Source organism: Panicum virgatum, chromosome 5K, assembly GCF_016808335.1.
Source record: "Panicum virgatum strain AP13 chromosome 5K, P.virgatum_v5, whole genome shotgun sequence".
NCBI lineage: Eukaryota > Viridiplantae > Streptophyta > Magnoliopsida > Poales > Poaceae > Panicum > Panicum virgatum.
This window is the reverse complement of record NC_053140.1, coordinates 29,430,208-29,451,314: the sequence shown is the minus strand read 5'-3', so window position 1 is coordinate 29,451,314 and position 21,107 is coordinate 29,430,208.

Here is a 21,107-nt window from a genome sequence, read left to right as displayed (position 1 = left end):
TTCTCCGTGCCAACGCAGAAATCTTTGCGTGGAGCCCCTCGGACATGCCTGGCATACCGAGGGAGGTCGCCGAGCACTCCCTTGATATCCAACCCAACTCCAAGCCGGTGAAATAGTGCCTGTGATGCTTCGACGAGCTCAAGCGCCGGGCGATCGGCGAGGAGTTGCAGAAACTTCTGGCGGCCGGGTTCATCAAGGAGGTATTCCATCCCGAGTGGCTAGCTAATCCTGTATTAGTGAAGAAAAAGAGTGGAAACTGGAGGATGTGTGTAGATTACACTAGTTTAAATAAGGGAAAATTCGATTCATGCCACCACAACTCCGTGAAATTGGTAAAACATGTCCGAAGGTTCCCTTTCCTTTGCCACGTATCGATCAAATCGTAGATTCTACTGCGGGATGTGAACTTTTATCCTTCCTTGTTGCTTACTCCGGTTACCATCAAATCAAGATGAAAGAGTCCGACCAGCTCGCGACTTCTTTTATCACACCTTTCAGCATTTACTGCTACGTTACGATGCCCTTTGGCCTCAGAAATGCCGGAGCTACGTATCGGCGGTGTATGCTCCACATTTTTGGAGACCATCTCGGGCGCAACGTAGAGGCATATGTCGACGATATCGTTGTGAAATCTAGGAAGGCGGACGACCTGGTCGCCAATCTCAGGATCGCGTTCGATTGCCTACGGGCCAAAGGGGTAAAACTCAACCCCGAGAAGTGCGTGTTCAGGGTGCCTCGAGGCATGCTCTTGGGTTTCATTGTCTCCCAGCGGGGTATCGAACCCAACCCTGACAAAGTCTCGGCCATCACTCGGATGGGACCGATCCGAGACCTAAAGGGGGTACAGAGGGTCATGGGATGCTTAGCGTCCCTCAGCCGGTTCATCTCGCGTCTCGGCGAGAAAGGCTTACCCCTGTATCGACTCTTGAGGAAAACCGAGCACTTCACGTGGACCCCCGAAGCCCAAGAAGCCCTCAACAGGCTGAAGGCATTGCTCACTCATGCCCCCATTCTCACACCACCCACGAACGATGAGCCCCTCTTCCTGTATGTAGCTGCGACGACCCAAGTGGTCAGCGCAGTGGTCGTTGTCGAAAGACAAGAGGAGGGCCATGCTCTGCCCGTCCAACGGCCGGTGTACTACATCAGCGAGGTGTTGTCTGAAACTAAGACACGCTATCCGCAGATTCAGAAGCTGCTCTACGCAGTGGTTTTGGCTCGACGCAAGCTGCGCCACTACTTCGAAGCCCATCCCGTCACCGTGGTCTCATCTTTCCCTTTGGGAAAGATAGTCCGCAACCGGGAAGCCGAGGGTAGAATTGCCAAATGATCTGTGGAGCTGATGGGAGAAACTCTCACCTACGCCTCTCGCAAAGCGATCAAGTCCCAAATCTTGGCTGACTTCATGGCTGAGTGGACGGACACTCAGCTACCCCCACCACAGATCTAGGCCGAATGCTGGACCATGTACTTCGACGGGTCGGTGATGAAAACCGGTGCCGGCGCCGGCCTCCTTTTCATCTCACCCCTCGGGGAACACATGCGGTACGTAATACGCTTGCATTTTTCTGCATCTAACAATATGGCGGAGTATGAGGCCCTCCTCAGTGGTCTCCGAATCGCCATCGAGCTCGGCGTCAAACACCTCGACATACGCGGTTACTCTCAACTCGTCATTGACCCAGTAATGAAGGAGTCTAGTTGCCACGACCCGAAGATGGAGGCATACTGCAATGCAGTGCGCTGCCTCGAAGACAAGTTCGACGGCCTAGAACTCAATCATGTCCCGCGCAAGTACAACGAGGATGCCGACGAACTAGCCAAGATCGTGTCGGGGCGGACCACCGTTCCCCCGAACATCTTCGCTCGCGACATTACCAAACCCTCCGTCGAATTCAAGGATCCGGCGGAGCTGGGCCCCTCGACCGCTGGGCCCTCCGGCGGGAATCCCCCGGCGGACGAGGCCGAGTCCATGGACATTGACTTCGGGACCACCTCCGCGGACGAGGCCGAAGCAATGGAAGTCGACGAGGCCCCCACCTCGCAAGATTGGCGCGTCCAGTACCTTGACTGGATGATTCGAGGGGTCCTACCCTCGAACCGCGCTCAGGCGCGGCGCCTGGCTAGGCAGGCCAAGTCCTTCGTCCTAATCGACAACGAACTGTACAAGCGCAGTCCCTCGGGTGTGTTGCAGCGATGCATCCCCATCCCCGAGGGCAAGGAACTGATCCGCGACATCCACGCTGGCGTCTGCGGCCATCATGCCGCACCACGTACCCTCGTGGGTAATGCGTTTCGGCAAGGTTTTTACTGGCCCACTGCGGTCGCCGATGCCATTGACGTCGTGCGGACCTGCGAGGGCTGCCAGTTCTACGCTCGAAAAACGCACCTCCCCGCGCACGTTCTGCAGACCATCCCCATTACGTGGCCTTTTGCTGTGTGGGGACTGGACCTCGTCGGTCCGCTGCAGAAGGCGCCCGGGTGCTTCACCCACTTGCTGGTGGCAGTAGACAAATTCTCTAAGTGGATCGAGGCTCGACCCATCGGCAAGATCAAATCCGAGCAAGCGGTTCTATTCTTCACCGACATCGTCTTCAGGTTCGGGGTCCCAAACTCGATCATCACTGACAATGGCACCCAGTTCACAGGCAAGAAGTTCTTGGCGTTCTGCAACAGTTTCCACATACGTGTGGAATGGTCGGCTGTGGCACACCCACAGACGAACTGGCAAGTGGAGCGTGCCAACGGCATGATCCTCCAAGGACTGAAGCCACGAATCTTCAACAAACTGAACAAATTCGGCCGAAGGTGGCTCACGGAGCTACCCTCGGTCATTTGGAGCCTAAGGACGACACCAAGCAGAGCCACGGGCTTTACCCCGTTCTTCCTTGTCTATGGCGCCGAGGCCATACTCCCCACGGACCTGGAATACGGGTCGCCGAGGCTCAGGGCATACCAAGAGCAGCAGAACCAGCGAGCCCGCGAAGACTCGCTGGACCAAGTGGATGAGGCTCGAGACGTGGCGCTCCTACACTCTGCGCGCTACCAGCAGTCTCTACGAAGGTATCAGGCACAGAGAGTCCGGCGCCGAGACCTCAACAAAGGGGACTTGGTGCTGAGGCTTCGATAGGACAACAGGGGCCGCCACAAGCTCTCACCTCCATGGGAAGGACCGTACATAATTGATGAGGTGCTCAAACCCGGCACGTACAAGCTGGCGAACGAAAAAGGCGAAGTCCTCTCCAACGCTTGGAACATACAACAGCTACGTCGCTTCTATCCTTAGAATTCCAAGTTATTAGTACATCGTTTGTACTCGCATTTTCGATTTCCCGAAATAATAAAGAAGTACGCTTTACTTGTTTATTTTTGGGAACCTTCCGGACCCTCGAAGACTCGGATGCGCACGAACACTGAGGTACGCCTGGCTTTACCCTCGGCAAAGCCACGCCTCCCTCGGGGGCTACTGCGGGGGGAACCCCCGAACGTCCCCAAAAATTGCCAATGTTTTTTCGAAATACTTCCGTCTCGACCCTAAGCTTCTCGTATCCTTGGAAAAAATGGACACGAGGCATAAGCAACTACAGTACGGGGCCGGCCGAGTCGCGGGGCCGCCTACGTCTCCGGGATACGGCACCCCCCTCACCACCCCACGCCTACGTTGCTTATGAACGCGAAATTCCTCGCAGACGTTCATCTAAGTCGCATACGAGAACATGGAAATAAAGTAAAGAAAACATAGGCTCGAACGGACAAGGCCTCGATGGGCCACACAGTCGATTTATTGAAAATAAATCTCTTATATTCATAAGGTACGATTACAAAGTGTGATTACGATAAACACTAATCTATTTACATGGGCTTCGAGGCCCAGATTTCCTACAGGCTACCATCCCCCCTTGCGGGTCTTCAGTGGCGTCGAATTCAACAATGGGACGGATGTTGGCTTTGAGCTTCTCGGCGAGGATTGTGGCGAACTCCTCCGCGGCTGCATTGGCTTCGTCCATGATGGCCGACGCGGTGTCCGCATCTGCGTCATCGGTAACGACGTACCCCGACGACACCCTCTAGAGATCCATGAGGTAGTGTGTCGAGGCCACGGCGAGGGCCCGCAGGACACCGAGGCGGAAGGTGCTCTTGGCATGTTCGGCAATCCGACCGCCTAGCGCACGCAGGCGGCTGATCACCGAACTGCCCGAGATGGCACCCTCCCCCTCGAGCTCTTGACACACGCTCACGGCGGTTTGCTCTAGCTCGGCGAACTCCATCTGTGCTACCATTAGTGCGGTGTGGACTGCCTCCTTCGCCGTGGACTCGTCCGCCACCTTCTGCCTTAGCTCTGAGTAAAGGAAATCAAGGTGAGCTACGAAAAGAAACAAAACAACGAAAACTCGAAGGTACTTACCCGTGATACTCTTCTGCGCCTCTTCCCTCTGGACTCGGGCGGCCTCTGCGAGCGAGGACAAGGAGTCTTCCTTCTCCTTAAGGGCGGTCCCCACGTTCTGGAGGGCCACCTCCTTCTCCTCGAGGGCCTCACCCTTTTCCCGGGGGGTCCCGGTGAGCGTGTTCTTGACACACCTCGGCCTTCTGCTGCTCGAGCGCTGTTCTGAGGCGCTGCAGCTCGGTGCTCTACGCCTCGGCCTCCCGAGCCCTCTCCTCGAGCGCCGGCCGGAGGTGTTGCAGCTCGGCAGCCTGCGCCTCGGCCTCTCGAGCCTTCTGCTCTGCTACAGCCCTCTGGATGTCTCGCTCACCGGTTACCCGCGCCAAGTCCTCCTCCAGCACCTGCTAACGCGCTCCCAGATCCGTCATCCTAGTGTTGGCCTCGATGTTCTTGAGCACTAGCTCGGCATTGTGCTGCCCAAGCTAGCTCATCTGGGAGTACATCCGGGACATCTCGGCGCTTTTTCGCGCGAGATTTCCCTCAGCCGCTGCAAGTGGAAAGGTGTGGGTAAAAGCATGTTAAAACCGAAATCGAATCCGAGCAATTTTCAGGGGAAAGTATTTACCTGGCTGACCTGGTAATCCGTCCTCTGATGGAGCTGGAAGGCATGGTCGAGGGCTTCTAGGATCTCGCGGCCGACGTCGAGCTGCGCGTTCCAGGCCTCCTCCTCCTCTTGCTCTTTGCGAAGAAACTCCGAGGGGAGCCCGGACGGGACGATTGCCCTGTGATGACGCCCCTCGGACGTCCCCACCTCGAGCACGTCCGCACTGGCCGATGCGATCTCGGCAATGTGCGCGGCGGCGCTTGCCGCAGCAGCGGGGTCGATGTCCATCGAATCCCCGTATTCCTCGCTGCTGTCCGGCAACTCCACCACCACCACCACGCTCCTTTGCGCCGTTGGCGCCGGCACCACCGTGACGATACCCTCATCCCAGGCCTCGGTGGGCTCCGAGATGGGGGCTCCTTCCACCCCCGGCGCACCTAGCGTCGTCTCCTCCTCTGCGACGTCCTCGACCTCAGCCCTCAGGGGCTCGAGGACGAGGGTCTCCACCTCCACATGGTCGGCGGGGCGCTCCTACGCGCCCCCACCAGTTTCTCCTCCTGTATCCGGTCGGGCGGCGCTGCCCGCGTCGCCCTGACCGGCCCTAACCTCGACGTCCGGCCGGGCGACGCCATCCGCATCGCCCCGGCCGATCTCCTCGACGGCATCGGCCGGAGTGGCCACCTCAGCACCGCTCTGGCCAACGCCGCCTCCATCCCCCTAGGCTCGAGCTTGCTGGGCCGCCTCGGACCCTCGAGCCATTGCCTCCCGCAGCTTCGCGGCCTCCGCCACAAGGTCCACGGCAGGCAGGGGCTGCGGCGCCGTGTGCGGCGTACTGCGGGCCCCAGTCTTGAGGGCCTTAGTCGGGGCGAGCTGGACCGCGTCCTTGGCAACGGCCCCGGGACTGGAAATCGAGAAGCAAAAGCTGAAGATAGTGGGATCGAGAAATCGACCAAATACGCAACATAAACAAAACCCAAAGTTTACTTACCCGGATCGAGCACTCATGCTCCGCTTCCTCGTGGCGCTTCTTCGGGCCTGCGGCACCGCGCCACCCCTCGAAGACTGCCCCAAGGGCGCCCCCCCTCATGTCGGCCTGGTGACTCGAGGCTGCCAGCACGGACGACTCCGCGCCCGCCGCAGACTCGTCGCCACGATTCAGCACCTGGGGCACGGGCGTCTCCTCACCGGCTGCCAGAGGGGACGACTCCCGCTCCGCACCCTCGAGGGATGGATCCGCTGATGACTCCACCACGGCCCTTGTCTCTTCCGGTGCCGCCGGCGCCCCCTCATCATCGTCCCACTGGTAGGTCGGCGGGGAGCTCGCACCCGCTGCCGCCCCGTCGCCCCCAAGAGCGTGGTCCTCGGCATCCGAGGCCTCCTCCGTGGACTCAGGCGTGGCAGGCCGCGGCTTCCCCTCCCCGCGAGCAAGCCTGCACGCCTTGTCGTGCCTCGCCTTCCTCTTCCTCTTCCTCTCGACCTTTGCCTCCGCCGCGTCCTTCCGCCTTTTCAACTTCTCCGCATGGAGGCGGTTGATTTGGCGTTCTTCTGGGATCGGGGGCTTCGAGGGGCGGCACTTCAACCCCTGCGAAGCATGCCCGAGTTGGAGTCAGGAAAAGGGGCTACACAAGACACAGCGGATTCAGAATCAAAACTTACCAGAGAAATGTACCCTGTCTCGGGGCGCATCTTGATTCTCCAAAGATCCTCGGGATCATGGGGGAACTCCGCCACCGCATACTTTGCCCTCCGGGCGGCGGTGGTGCGGGAAAGCAGCTTGAACGACGTCCTCGGGCCCTCAGCCTGGCTCCCGAGGGTGAGCTGGAAGATCGGCATGGCCCTTTCCAAGAGAGGGATCACCCTCTGCCAGTGGAAGTTTGGGATGACGGCCGCTGCCGTCAACCCCTTCCTTGCCAGATGCGCCAGCGCGTCGGTGAGGACTTCGAGCTTGGATTGTTGGGCTGGGGTGACACCCCCCAGTCCCACGTCGGAGGTCGCTCCCAGAGAACTCTGTTGGTGAACGCCGGGAGCGCGCCGCTGTAGTTCCGAAGGTAGAACCACCCTCGGCTCCACCAGGCGTTGTTCGTCGTCATCTTGCTCGGGATGTAGAAGTTCTTCCGGGAGTGACGCACGTGGAACGTCAGGCCACCAGCGCGCGCGAACCGCCTCAGTTGGCCCCGCGCGCTCTCGATGAAGAGTTCGCCGCGGAACAAGTGGATCCAGAGATCCCAGTGCACTAATATCCCAAGGTACCCCTCGCAGACGGCGACGCAGACCGCCACCTGCGAGATGGAGTTGGGGCTGAAGTTGTGCAGCTCCACTCCATAATAATCACACAACGCCCGCATAAACCTGCAGACGGAGACGCCGAAGCCTCGCTCGTGAAGGCGCACGAAGCTCACGACGTAGCCTTGCGGGGGTTTCGGCTCGGTCTCCTCTGGCCGCAGGGAAATCCACGCCGGCGCCCCCGAGTCGGGGTTCCGCGGCAGCAGCCAGTCGGCGACCAGCTGCTCCAGAACCGCCACGGTGGCGGAGGATTTCCCCCACGGCAAGGGCTCCTGGATATCCGACATTTCTTCGATTCGAGGGGGAATGTGGGAGTGAAGGCTCTGGGATGGCTAAGGTGCGCTCTCTCTCTCTCTCTCTCTCTCTCTCTCTCTCTCTCTCTCTCCTTCCTCTTCCTCCTTTCGCTCTTGGCTGCGGGCTCAGGATGCAGGGGAGGCGGAGAAGGCAAAGTGAGACAAAAGCAAACATCTAGGTGAGCCCAAACAACTCCCTTCTCTTCGTTTTTATTCACCACGATGGGCGGACCCGCCGCCACTGCCCGAATCTACCACATTGAGTGCGGTAGATTTCGCTGTCGCCGACGGCTGGGCCCCACGACCGTGGAGTCTCCCACGCGCGCACGCAGCAATGACTGCGGCACGGTAACCGGCGGGCATGGCGCGACTGTTGCACTATCCCATCCGTCGGCTGCCGCCCACGCCGCTTCGTCTGCCCGAGGCTGTCGCCTAAAAAGGCGCGCCCACACCGCACCGCACGAATCGGGCCACGTCACCCATAACCAGCGAAAGACCCGCGCGCGTGACTCGTGACTCCACGCCATTCTCGAATCATGACGGAATATTCCTTCCGGGGTCTCGTTACCCTCGAAGGAATCGCATTCCGAGGCCTTACTGATCAGGGGTTCGAAGCCTGGCCCGTCGGGGGTTCGACAGGTGCCCCAGATCGCCAGAGTCAGGGACTGCATGGATGTGCCGTACAAGCTACCCTCGAATGCGGAGTTCAAGACATCCTGCGCAATGTTCAAGGCCAGTCAAGGGTGCCTAGAAGGGGGATCCCATCGAGGGAGAGCATCGAGCCCTCGGATCCTATCGAACGGATCCGAGCTCCGCCTAGCGAACCCTCGCGAGCGCTTTATGCGATGTGTCCATGGACCACGAGCCGACCCTTATCTAACGGGGCACGGACGTCCGGTTGAACTACCCGCTAACAGCTCACTGAAGCAGCCATAGCTCGCGGCCCGGGCATGGGTAGCATGGTGCACTTCACCCTTCCTCCCTGCGAAAGGGCGACGAGGGTTGTAATCAAAGTCGTGGGTTCCCCTGAACGCCTTCACACGGGCCTGGGCTCGGGGGCTCCTCGCACACCACGGTTCCGACCGCACCATCGAATAAGTCGACGACCGTCAATTGCGAAGCTCCACGTGTATAACCAAATCCCCCGCTATTAACGTGCGCTCTCCTGATGGTTAAGCTGAACGTCGGGTCGCTGTACCAGCACGGAGAATGCTGAGGGCGGCTGAAAGAGTGCCGTTGCCGGTTGAAAAAGACGCTGGACGACCATCCCGGTGAGGCAACCCAGTGGGGCAACGTTTATAGCCCTTGGACGAGCACAAACTCTCCTCCAAGGCCTCGGGGGCTACACCCGCGGGTGCGCTGACGCGCCCCCGCGAAGGAGACTTCACACATATTTGAGGACTGTAACCCTCTGTATGTCCCTATACCCTCGATCATACTTCCCGTAAAGAAGAAAGGGGGACTTTATTGCTCAATGCAAATAAAGATTACAAAGGGTTACCGGCGCGAAGCCGTCGAAAAGTACAAGCACATTGCCACCTGCGTGACAATTTTCCCTGTCTTGGGGAGGAGCAAGTGGCGAAGAAAGGCACCGAGCCCTTGGCCGAAGCGACGGCCAGGCTGTTAGGGATGCAAGGAACAGCCTCCAGACCTTACGGGTCCAGCGGCATGCTATCCTCGCAAGCTTTCTTCTAGCGTCTCCTCCACCAAAGACCACGCGGGGGGTCGAGCTGGCGGACAAGCGCCCTCCGCACCGTCTCCCCGAGAGCAACCTTGTTGCCAGGGGGACGATGCGAAGAACAGCCGCCAGACCTGGCGCCAGCGCCACGGTCAGGCGTCTCCATCCCCCTTCAGGCTAGGGGACATCGCAGGAGCAGGACGCCATGGGCCCAATGCTCTTCTGCTGATCCCACTTAAGCTGAGGGATGGTGCGCACGCCCTCTCCGGTCTTCCCCCGCCACACGCAAACATTCTTCTAGCATCAAAGCCTAAAAAAGCCATGCCACCCTATCTGGGGGCCGGACACGAGAGGCAAAGTAAAACATTACAAGACTTGGGCAATGCTAGAAGAAAGAGCAGGGAGGTTGGAGAAGGAAGGGAACCCTACGACCCCTATTTATAGTTGCGTCGAGCGCCAAGCTTCAAGCCTGTCAAAAGGCACGGGCCTGGACAGCCCGTGACGGTGCAGCACTTCATGAGCAAAGGATGCCCTCGGTTACCACGCCGAGACGCGACTGAACGAAATAAAGCGAAGCTAAGCCCATGGACGCTAAGCGGCGCCGCATCGGCTCAGGCCGACCGCCCTCGAATGGCGCGCCGCAAGGCAACCAGGGAAGCCGGGGCCAACACCCTGAGCGCAGGACAGCGCGACGAAAGCGCCAGCTGCCGAGCAGCAGGCGCCATCGTCGCCCTGGCCCCCCCTCAGCGTGCGGGTCCCCGGAACAAACAAAACAAAAAGGGTGCTCGCCTCAAAGTACTCCCCCGCGGGCGCACTACCCCGACCGATGTGTTGTCACATCCGCCGGGCTGGCGCTCAGGCGTGTCGGGCGGGTGCGCGGCATTGACTGATCACGTCAAGAAGAAAATCGCCGAATCACCCTTTGGCCGAATCCTTTGACTCGACCAAAGCCTCGGGGGCTACTGTCGGGTACCACGATTAGGGACACCCTAATCGGGGTACTAAGATCGCTTTAAAACGCAAACACATGTTAAGGCAACTGGGTCCGCGAAGGCCCACGGCCTCCCTCCGATCTGAAAGAAAGGAAAGTTCTCAAAGAAGCCCAAACACGCGGCCCCCCGACACGGTGCGGCCCATCCACGCTCTCCTCGGACCGCGGGATGATTTCCGCCTCGCTGAGGGCTCCCGTCGAGACCCCTCGACTGCGCCCCGCATCTCCGCCTCGCTCGAGGGTAGCGAACCTACCCTCGAGCGGCCGAATCATCTCTGCCTCGGTCGAGGGTAGGGAACCTACCCTCGAGGGGGTGACTCATCTCCGCTTCGCTCGAGGCCACCCCTTGGCGCAAGGGACAAACTGCCCTGCTGCTCACCCGCCCGTCGTACGGAGGCTTTAAGTGCCAACCACTCCTCCACAGTGCTCAGGACAGACGGTGTCAGACCGCCATTTCCCATGATGACTGTGACCGAAGTCCCATCCGCCAACTCCGGTCGCTGCACCGCCATCCCCGGCGTTGTGGCGATACTATGGGACCTGCGACGCGGGACGGAGCGTGCCCGGCACTGCTCCCCGCACTATTCTGCCAACTCTGGGCGTCCGGACTCTACCTCAACATACGTATGGCCCCGGACCACCTCCTGCTCGGGAGGGGGTCCGGTGTCGCCACGAGCCACTCGGAGAGGGACGCCCATAACTCGCAGCCAGGAGCCCGGACCTCCCCCCCTCGAGGGGTCCGGGACCTCCGCGTGTCTCCCGGACCTCCTAGTGTGCACGACAGCACTCCGTCCAGGGGGTCCGGGACCGCCGCGTGCCCCGCCGCCGCTGGAGTACGCAAGATCCTGACCTGCAGGGCCCACGGAACGCCACATCTGGAGAACTGTACGCCCTACAGCGACGACCACTCAGCCTACAAGGGTTGGCAGGACACCGGCGCGATCTCCACGAGACAAAGGATGATGGCCAGGACGATCGCCACGCCCAACGCCATGCCCCATAGAGTACTTTCTACAGTATTCGGCCACTGTACCCCGCGATTCGGGGGAAAACAATAACTTCTACGCCCCCACTCATGTACACCGCCCCTCCTTGTGACTATAAAAGGAGGAGGCGGGCTTCCTTTAGACGGGACGCTTCTGGACATCAGCGACCACGGTCACCCACATTCACGATCATCGCCACACTCAACTCTTCTTCTAGCAGAGACCTGGGAGCTTCCCTCCCTCTCTCGCCTCACTTGTACCCCCTACTACAAGCACTCTGGGTGCTAGATAATATAGTGCCCTCGCACACCCCCTTTGCTGGACGTACGGCCCCGCGGCCGGAACCAGGATAAACCGTGCGTTATTGTGTTGCCTCTTGCATCATCATCTGGGACGAGGAAACACGCAGCATTTACTAGTTGGGATCCGGGCCCCCGGGTCAGGACACCGACAAGTACACTTTACAGGAGGAGTTGAGATGTTGGCAGGGGCCGATCTAACGTAGGGTTAGGGGTCACAAGCCCCCTTACTCCTGGAACTCCTTGGAATAAATAGGAGATGGAGAAGAAGAGGGAACAAGGGAGAGAAGAAAAAGAGGGGGGGCTGGAAGAAGGAGAAGGGAGATGAGCCCCACCTTTAGGCACAAATTGTGGATCCGAGGTTGGATACTTGTGATGCCATTGAATTATGTTTTGCCAGAGGGTTTGGTGGTAAATAAACCTAGAGCCTTCTACTCCTGCTACACTATACGTCTATCTTCTAACAAGTTGTTTGTAGGAAGGCCAATCGTTGTTTTGCTTAGGCTAGAAGCGGCAAGAGGGTACACCAAAAACTATATATACTTGGAGATTAACCTTAATTATCTCCTATTGTCCTGTCCCATTGGCCCTCTTGACATAATTAACTTGGCCAAGTATTATTTTCAACAGGTGCTCAGCTTATTTCGTATTGTTCTGTTGTACAGACATTGTTTTACTGGACAAACTCGTTGTGTACGATGTTGAGATTATGCGCATTGCTTGGGTGAATCACGACTATAAATAAGTCTATGTCTTAATTTAGCTTCAAGATCTTCTAACTTTCGATTGTCATCTTCTTGACTAATTGATTGTATGGGGTCTTTCTTAGGTTCGCGAGTTGTTAACATTACAACTCTGAACCATTGAAATAAGGCACACCACTTTCATGAATAATGGGAACATTGTTTCACTACTTCTGTTAGGTTTTTTACTTCTTTCAATCTGCAAAAAAAAGTTCCAATTACCTTTCTTCAAATTTTGATTGATATATAGATCTCTTTCCTTTTGTGGCAGTACTGACTTATCATTTCCACTTTTTACACTACACTTTATGGGAGGAGTTGAGATACTGGTAGGGGCCGATTTGGCATGGGGGTAGGGGGGCACAAGCCCCCTTACCCCAGGAACTCCTTGGAATGGAACAGAGAGGGAGAATAAGAAGGAAGAAGGGAGAGAAGAAGAAGAAGAAGAAGGGGGCTGGAGGAAGGAGAAGAGAGATGAGCCTCACCTACAGGCACAAATCGTGGATCCGAGATTGGATACTGGTGATGACACGAAACTATGTTTTGTTAGAGGGTTTGGTGGTAAATAAACCTAGAGCCTTCAACTCCCGTTACACTTATTTCTGTACGTCTATCTTCTAACAAGTTGTTTGTAGGAAGGCCAATCGTTGTGTTTGCTTAGGCTGGAAGCGGCAAGAGGGCACACCAAAAACTATATATACTTGGAGGTTACCTTAATTATCTCGTGTTGTCCTATCCCATTGGCCCTATTGATATAATTATCTTGGACAAATAATATTTTCAACAGGTGCTCCACTTATTTTTGTACTATTTTGTTGCACAGATTTGTTTTAATGGATAAACTCGTTGTGTACGATGTTGAGAACATGCACATTTCCTAGGTGAATTATGACTATAAATAAGTGTCTATGTCTTAATTTAGCTTCCAGATCTTCTAACTTATAATTGCCATCTTCTTGACTAATTGATTGTATAAGTCTCTTTCTCAGGTTCGCAAGCGGTTAACACTACAACCTCAAACCATTGGAATAAGACACAACTCTTTCATTAACAATGGGGAACATTGTTTCGCTACTTCTGGTATGTTTTTTACTTCTTTCAATCTGAAAAAAAATCCAATTACCTTTCTTTGAATTTCGATTGATATACAGATGTCTTTCCTTCTGTGGCAGTACTAACTTATCATTTCCACCCGTTATACTACACTTTATGGGAGGAGTTGAGATACTGGTAGGGGCCGATCTAGTGTGGGGTAGGGGGGCACAAGCCCCCTTACCCCAGGAACTCCTTGGAATGAAAAAGAGAGGGAGAGTAGGAGGAAAGAAGGGAGAAAAGAAGGGGGCTGGAGGAAGGAGAAGGGAGATGAGCTGCACCCCCAGGCACAAATCGTGGATCCGAGGTTGAATATTGGTGGTGCCATGAAACTATGTTTTCTCTGAGAATTTGCTGATAAATAAACCTAGAGTCTTCTGCTCCCGCTACACTTATTTCCGTACGCCTATCTTCTAACAAGTTGTTTGTAGGAAGGCCAATCATTGTATTGCTTAGGCTATAAGCGGCAAGTGGGTACACTAAAAACTATATATACTTAGAGGTTTACCTTAATTATCTCTTGTTGTCCCGTCCCATTGGCCCTCTTGACATAATTACCTTGGCCAAATAATATTTTCAACAGGTGCTCCGCTTGTTTTTGTATTATTTTGTTGCATAGACATTGTTTTAATGGATAAACTCATTCTGTACGATGTTGAGAACATGCACGTTGTCCGGGTGAATTACGACTGTAAATAAGTCTATGTCTTCATTTAGCTTCCAGATCTTCTAAATTTCGATTGCCATCTTCTTGACTAATTGATTGTACGGGGGTCTTTCTCAGGTTTGCAAGCGGTTAACATTACAACCTCAAACCATTGGAATAAGACACAACTCTTTCATTAACAATGGGAAACATTGTTTTGCTACTTCTGGTAGGTTTCTTCCTTCTTTCGATTTGAACAAATTTTCAGTTACCTTTCTTCAGAATTTCGAGTGATATATAGATACCTTTCTTTCTATGGCAGTCCTGACTTATCATTTTCAACCATTACACTACACTTTACGGGAGGAGCTGAGATGCTGACAGGGGCCGATCTAGCATGCAGGTAGGGGACACAAGCCCCCTACCCCAGGAACTCCTTGGAATGAAAAGGAAAGGAGGGAGAGAAGAAGAAGAAGGGGGGAGGCTGGAGGAAGGAGAATGAAGATGACCCACCTCTCTTCGAAGGCACAAATAGTGGATCCGCCCTCGGATGCTAGTGATGCCACGAACTATCTTTTGTCAGAGGGTCTGGTGATAAATAAACCTAGAGCCTTCTACCTCTGCTACTGTTTGTCTCCGTGCGTCTATCTTCTAACAAGTTGTTTGTATTCAAGATCAATCATTGTTTTGGTTAGGCTAGAAGCGGCAAGAGGGTACACCAAAAATTATATATACTTGGAGGTTAATCATAATTATCTCATATTGTCCTCTCCCTTTGGCCCTCTTGACATAAATAATTTGGCCAAATAATATTTTTAATAGGTCCTCCACTTATTTTTGTATTGTTTTGTTGCATAAACATTGTTTTTATGGATAAACTCATTGTGCACGGTGTTGAGAACATGCATGTTGTCTAGGTGAATTATGACTGTAAATAAGTATCTAAGTCTAAATTTAGCTTCCAGATCTTCTAACTTTCGATTGTCTTCTTTTTGACTAATTGATTGTATGGGGTCTTTCTCAGGTTCGCAAGCGGTTAACATTACAACTCCAAACCATTGGAATAAGACACAACCCTCTGATGAACAATGAGGAACATTATTTCAGTACCTCTGGTAGTTTTTTTCTTTCTTTCAATCCACAAACAAAAAATTAGTTACCTTTCTTCAAATTTCGACTGATATACAGATGTCTTTCCTTCTGTGGTAGTCCTGACTTATCATTTCCACCCGTTACACTTCACTTTACGGGAGGAGTTGAGATACTGGCAAGGGCCAATCTAACATAGGGTTAGGGGTCACAAGCCCCCTTACTCCAGGAACTCCCGAGAATAAAAAGGAGATGGAGAAGAAGAGGGAAGAAGGGAATTGCAACTATAAATAAGTCTCAAAGTCTCAATTTAGCTTCCAAATCTTATAACTTTCGATTGCCATCTTCTTGACTAATTGATTTTTTGGGAGTTTTTTCTCAAGTTCGCAAGACATTAAAATTACATACCCAAACCATTGGAATAAGACGAAACCCTTTCATAAATAATGGTTAACATTATTTCAATACTTATGGTAGGTTTTTTCATTCTTTCAATCTTCAACAAAATTTCTTATTACCTTTCTTCAAATTTCGACTGATATACATATGCCTCTCCTTCTATGGCAGTCCCGACTTATCGTTTCCACCTGTTACACTACACTTCAATGGAGTTGTTGAGATGCTGGCAAAGGCAAGTTCAGCATGGGGGTAGGGGGGCTCAAGGCCCCCTCTCCGTAGGAACTCCATGAAAAGAAGAGGAAAGGAGGAGGGAGAAGAAGAGGAAAGAAGAGAGACAAAAAGAAGAAGAAAAGGGAGATGAGCTCCTCCTTCCAGTACAAATTGTGGATCCGCCACTGGATGTTGGTGATGCCACGGAACTATCTTTAGCTGCAAGTTTTGATGGTAAATAAACCTAGAGCCTTCTACTCCTGCTAGACTTATTTTCTGCATCTATCTTCTAACAAGTTGTTTGTAGGATGGCTAATCGCTGTTTTGCTTAGGCTGAAGCGGCAAGAGGGTACACCAAGAATAATATATAGTTGGAGGTTAGCCTTAATTATCTTCTATTATGACCTTCTTGAATGTAACATTTTCAACCAGTGCTCCACTAATAATTTTTGTATCATTTTGTTGCATAGACATTTTAATGGATAAACTCGTTGTGTATGATGGTGAGAACATGCATGTTGGTTTGGTGAATTACAACTGTAAATAAATCTCCATGTATTAAATTAGCTTCTAGTTCTTCTAACTTTTGATTGCCATCTTCTGACTAATTAGTTGTATGCAGGTTTTCTCATGTTCGCAAGCGATTACCATTAAAGTCTGAAACCATTCAGGATAAAACATAATGGAACAAACGTCAAGGACATTCCAGGCACAAGTCATATGGCATCGTGATACCTATTGGAGTTGTTCTCATGCTTACATATATTTTTGCATTTGGTGGCCAATTCCCATAGCAAGCTAGCTTATTAGGCGGTCTGTAATACATATGTCGCTAACTTGATTTGCTGCCTAGTGCCTTACCAATAACTAATAAGCACATTATTACCGATGTTGTGAGCTGAATTGATGAAACTCATATTTTTAAAATAAGAGAGAATCAAGAAGTAGGCATGCAAACTTCAGTGGTGCAGAAAGTCTGAGGTAATTCAGCTTGTTGTCTAAGCAAGTTCCCAAGGTTGGTGTGTATCAATGTGTCGTACACACAGGTGTGGTAATGCACCATAGCCTTAGTGCTCTCTTCACAATCCAACTTAACTCTTATATATTTTTAGCTCAAAATATACAAGGTAAGAGTCCCATCCTTTTTTAACCCGACCCTTAAATCATCAAGCCTCAATTTTGAGGCCTTTACCACTCCTAGTCGTACATGAATATGATCATAGCATGATTTATTAACATGTATTCCATGGATCCCAAATGGATCTTTTATATCTTAGAGTGAGAACTAAGGCGAGGCAGCGAACTAAGGCAGAAGAGAAAGACTAGAGTGAGAAACCCGGCGATCAATGGATCTTCCTTGTTTAAGGGCAGATCAAAGCGGAGAATCAATAGTGTGATCTTCATTTTGATTTCTCCTACTTTTGGAGGTTTAAATTGTTTCGATTTGCTCACCTTAAAGGGTTTGGGAGAGGGGGAAGGACTTCGAGCATAGAGGAGCTGCTTGTGCTCAACGGGATTCGTGGAGGGCAGAGAACATCAAGTCTAGTGGAGTACTGTTCCCATTTTTTTTACACTGAGCCCCCGCCGGCCTTTACTCATCGAAAGACGAAAATCAGATTATAGCGTATCCGTGGACTGTGGGGATGCCACCATTCAATTATGTACCACACTTGCCACACTTGTCTAATCTTAAGTGTGGTAAAGTGTTGTTGGCAACCAAACATGCCTTACCGTCATTACCTCAGGAACCAACTACGAAAACAAAAACAAGACAAAGCTGAACATGCTTCCAGGTCTTCCTTGTCCCCGGTTCTTTTTCACCTCCGCGTCTTAGTTGCTTACTATCCCCAACGCCAAGCACTAGGTAGAGGTTTGGGTTAAAGTGCCTTCCTGTGGTGGGTAAAAGTTATCGTGGCAGTTCAAGTTTGTTCATGTTTGCAACAACTTTTTTTTAAGAGAAATTGGTGTTTTTACCCTTACTTTATAATGCAATTATGATTATACTATTATGATTATACCATTACTTTTAATATTCTGGTCCCTGTGGAAGGAACGGAACAACAGGATCTTTAGGCAACAAGAGCTGCTCCCTGCGAGATCTCTCTCCCTCATCAAGGACATCAGACTTTGTATCTTTGCAGGGGCAAAACACTTAGATTCACTTGTTGGTCATATTTTTAGCGAGTAGTCCCTTTTGCAGGGGCGGAGCCAGGAATTTGTTTTTTCATTATTAGGGGGGCGAACCATGCTAATTTATATAAAAATTTAATTAAAATTCAAATTTTCAATGTAAATTTGGGAGCCATAGGGGGCCCAGGCCCCTGCCCGCCCCCCCCCCTGTCTACACCCCTGCCCTTTTGTTTCTTCCTGCCTCCCTAGCACTCTTAGCAAGCAAGCTGTTATAGGCACTGCATGTGCCTTGTAATCTCTGACTCTCCTTATTAATGAATGCCGGATAATGTTCCAGGTCTTTCAAAATATAAGATTATACTCTCGTTTTCACTTTGTGATTTTGCCCTTGCTATTCACCAATGCGATTTTGCCCCTATTCAACGCAATTTTGCCCCTATTAATGAATGCTTCAAGTCAAAATAGGGGCAAAATCGCGTGTTGATTTGTGCACAGCAAGAGCAAAATCACAAAATTAAGGAAAACGAGGATACAATCACAATTGCAATCTAAATTAGGGGCAAGAACACAAATGCACTCACAAGTACATAGATTCACCCGTATAGTTACACATGCTATTGAAAACCTGTTCATAATAGTTCAAAACAGAAAACAATTATAAAAGCAACCAAGACATGAAGCCATATGGCCAGTAGTTTATTCCAAGAAGTTCTGAACGCATTAATTCTTTTCCCATATCAAGAAGTTACGTTGTTTATTTCAAGGTGCAGAAAGGGAGGATGCCTTCTTGTTGCAGCAGTATTGTTTGCATTTTCCCCTTGACGGAAAACAGTCTTTCTCTACATCCGAACAGCAGTAGATCCCGGGTTTCATTTCTGGGCAGGGGCATATTACGATCTTGTTGCTATCAATCTGATCAACGGTTTGACCTGCATTCGTATAGGGGCCATTAGTTGAACTCAGTTTCAGATTTGTCACATTCTTGTTTGACAATGTAGCACAAGGGCATTATGAGATCACGTAACTGATACAAATCTAAGAAAAACCCATGAAGAACTTGTCAGAGCACAACGCAATAATGGCTTCTTCAAGGTTGAATTCAACTGTTTGTCTACGGTATAGATACTTACAGTTTGAAGTAACCATGAAGCACCCGAGGATGAGGATAGAAAACATGGCCACCTTGCTTGTCTCCATCGTGCACTTTCTCGTATTCCTGGCCCTAAACCCTAAGTTCACAGCTGGCTTATATAGAGGAGCAAGAGGTGTTGGGAGTGTTAAAGATTATGTGAACACTAAGGGGATGTTTGGTTTCAGGCCACATTTCGCCATGCCACACATGCGGCTGCCACAAGTTCGGCGCCTAACTCCCTGTGGCAGCCGCAAGTGTGGCATGGCACAAGTTGTGGCGCCGAACTTGAGGCCACACATCTATCGTCTCAAGTTCAGCGCCGCCATCTTTTGCAGCGTGGCGAGCCATGGCGAGCCATCATGACTTGGGGCGGCGCCACACATGGTGTGGCGGGCTTGGGGAGAGCCGGCCGGACCCCATCCGAACCGTCCGTTCGGTCGGACGGCCTGCGCTGCGCCAGGCTGAAGCAGGCCGGCGGCCCAGCGGCGATGCGCGGCCCAAGCCGTTGCTGGGCTTGCTCTCAGGTGGGGTGCGGGGAGAGGAAAACGGGCCGGGGTAAAATGAGCCCAGCTCGTGTGGGTGCGGCCCAATTAAGGAGAACAATGTTTTTCTTTTAGTTATGTTGATTGAAGTAATGGGCTGCACAGTAATGGTCCATTTGGGCTGAACAAATGAGATTTGAGACTTGTTAATTTCAGTGAATTTTCATTCACTGTTTTGTATATATATTGAGCTCAAAATGATTTTTTTGAATGGATGTTTGGACTTTAATTATTCTAGCGCAACTAGTATTTGTTGGTTATTATACACAAATTAATCCATGTTTCCGCTGCAAAGTTAACGGTGTAATTTCTAATTGAGTTGGAACCAACGGGAGAACTTCATTAAAGAATTGCAATTACTAAAAAATCTTTAATCCGAACCAATAGAAAGATTTAATCATAAGTATTTTAAGGCAATTTTTGACAAAATTGAGTGTGGCTTATATTTATCAATTTGACCAATCTGTTTGATAAATATTTGTCGCGAAATTTTGTTGTTCTTATCCATAATTTGACCAATGCTTTTATGGATTTGAATAATAAAAGAAGGTTGTTTATAAGAAATGATCGATGAGTCTTATCATCGAACATTTTAATGTGATTATTTAGTGCAAAACTAAAGTCATCTCGACTTTTGGGGTGCACTATTCAAAGTTTCATGCCCACTATAATGATCTATGACCATCTTGATGATTATTCATTTTGACTAAGGATAAATTATATAAAGTGGGTATATTCTGTTAATAGGCATCACATGATCAAGAAAGCCCAGTGTTTGGAAATATATAGTTTGATGAGTCATCAAATAAATGTGGCCTAAGAAATGGGTAAAGACATTTGATGATAATTTTCCTCTAAATGGAAATATGATGCATTGGTAAATGGAATGCATATTCTGTTTACTGAAGGCTATGGCCTTAAATATTCAAAATCGGTCTCAATCAAAATGGAACCAATGCAAAATTTTGCATTGAGATCCGGAGTGTTAGTTGGATATTAACTAAAGGATGATTCATGATTGTATTCTAACCAAAGTTGTTTATGATAACTGAATCATCATAATTAAAGGACTGTCCAACAATTAAGAATTACATCTTAAGCCTTGCAAAATTGATAAGCCAATTTTGGCCATAAGAAGGCTGGGTTTCAAACATTTTCTCAATTAGGCCATAAATAAATAAAGTTGAACAGAATTTTGAGGAGAAGATGAAGATTGGGTTGATTGATAATTTATTATGATCCCTAAGATTATGTCACAATTATGTTTTGAGATAGGAATAATATTCTTATTGGCATTAAAATAAGTGATTAAGTGGTGCTTTATCTTATGATAACGCTTCAGCAGTATGGTTGTACTGTAACCAAAGTTGTTTATGATCATTGAGTCGTCACAATTAAAGGATTGCCCAACAATTAAGAATTATATCTTAAGCGTTGCAAAATTGATAGGCCCAATTTTGGTCATAAGAAGGTTGGTTTTCAAACATTTTCTCAGTTAGGCCATAAATAAAGTCGAACGGAATTTTGAAGACAACATAAAGATGGGGTTGATTGATAATTTATTATGATCCCTAAGATTATGTCACAATTATGTTTTCAGATAGGAATA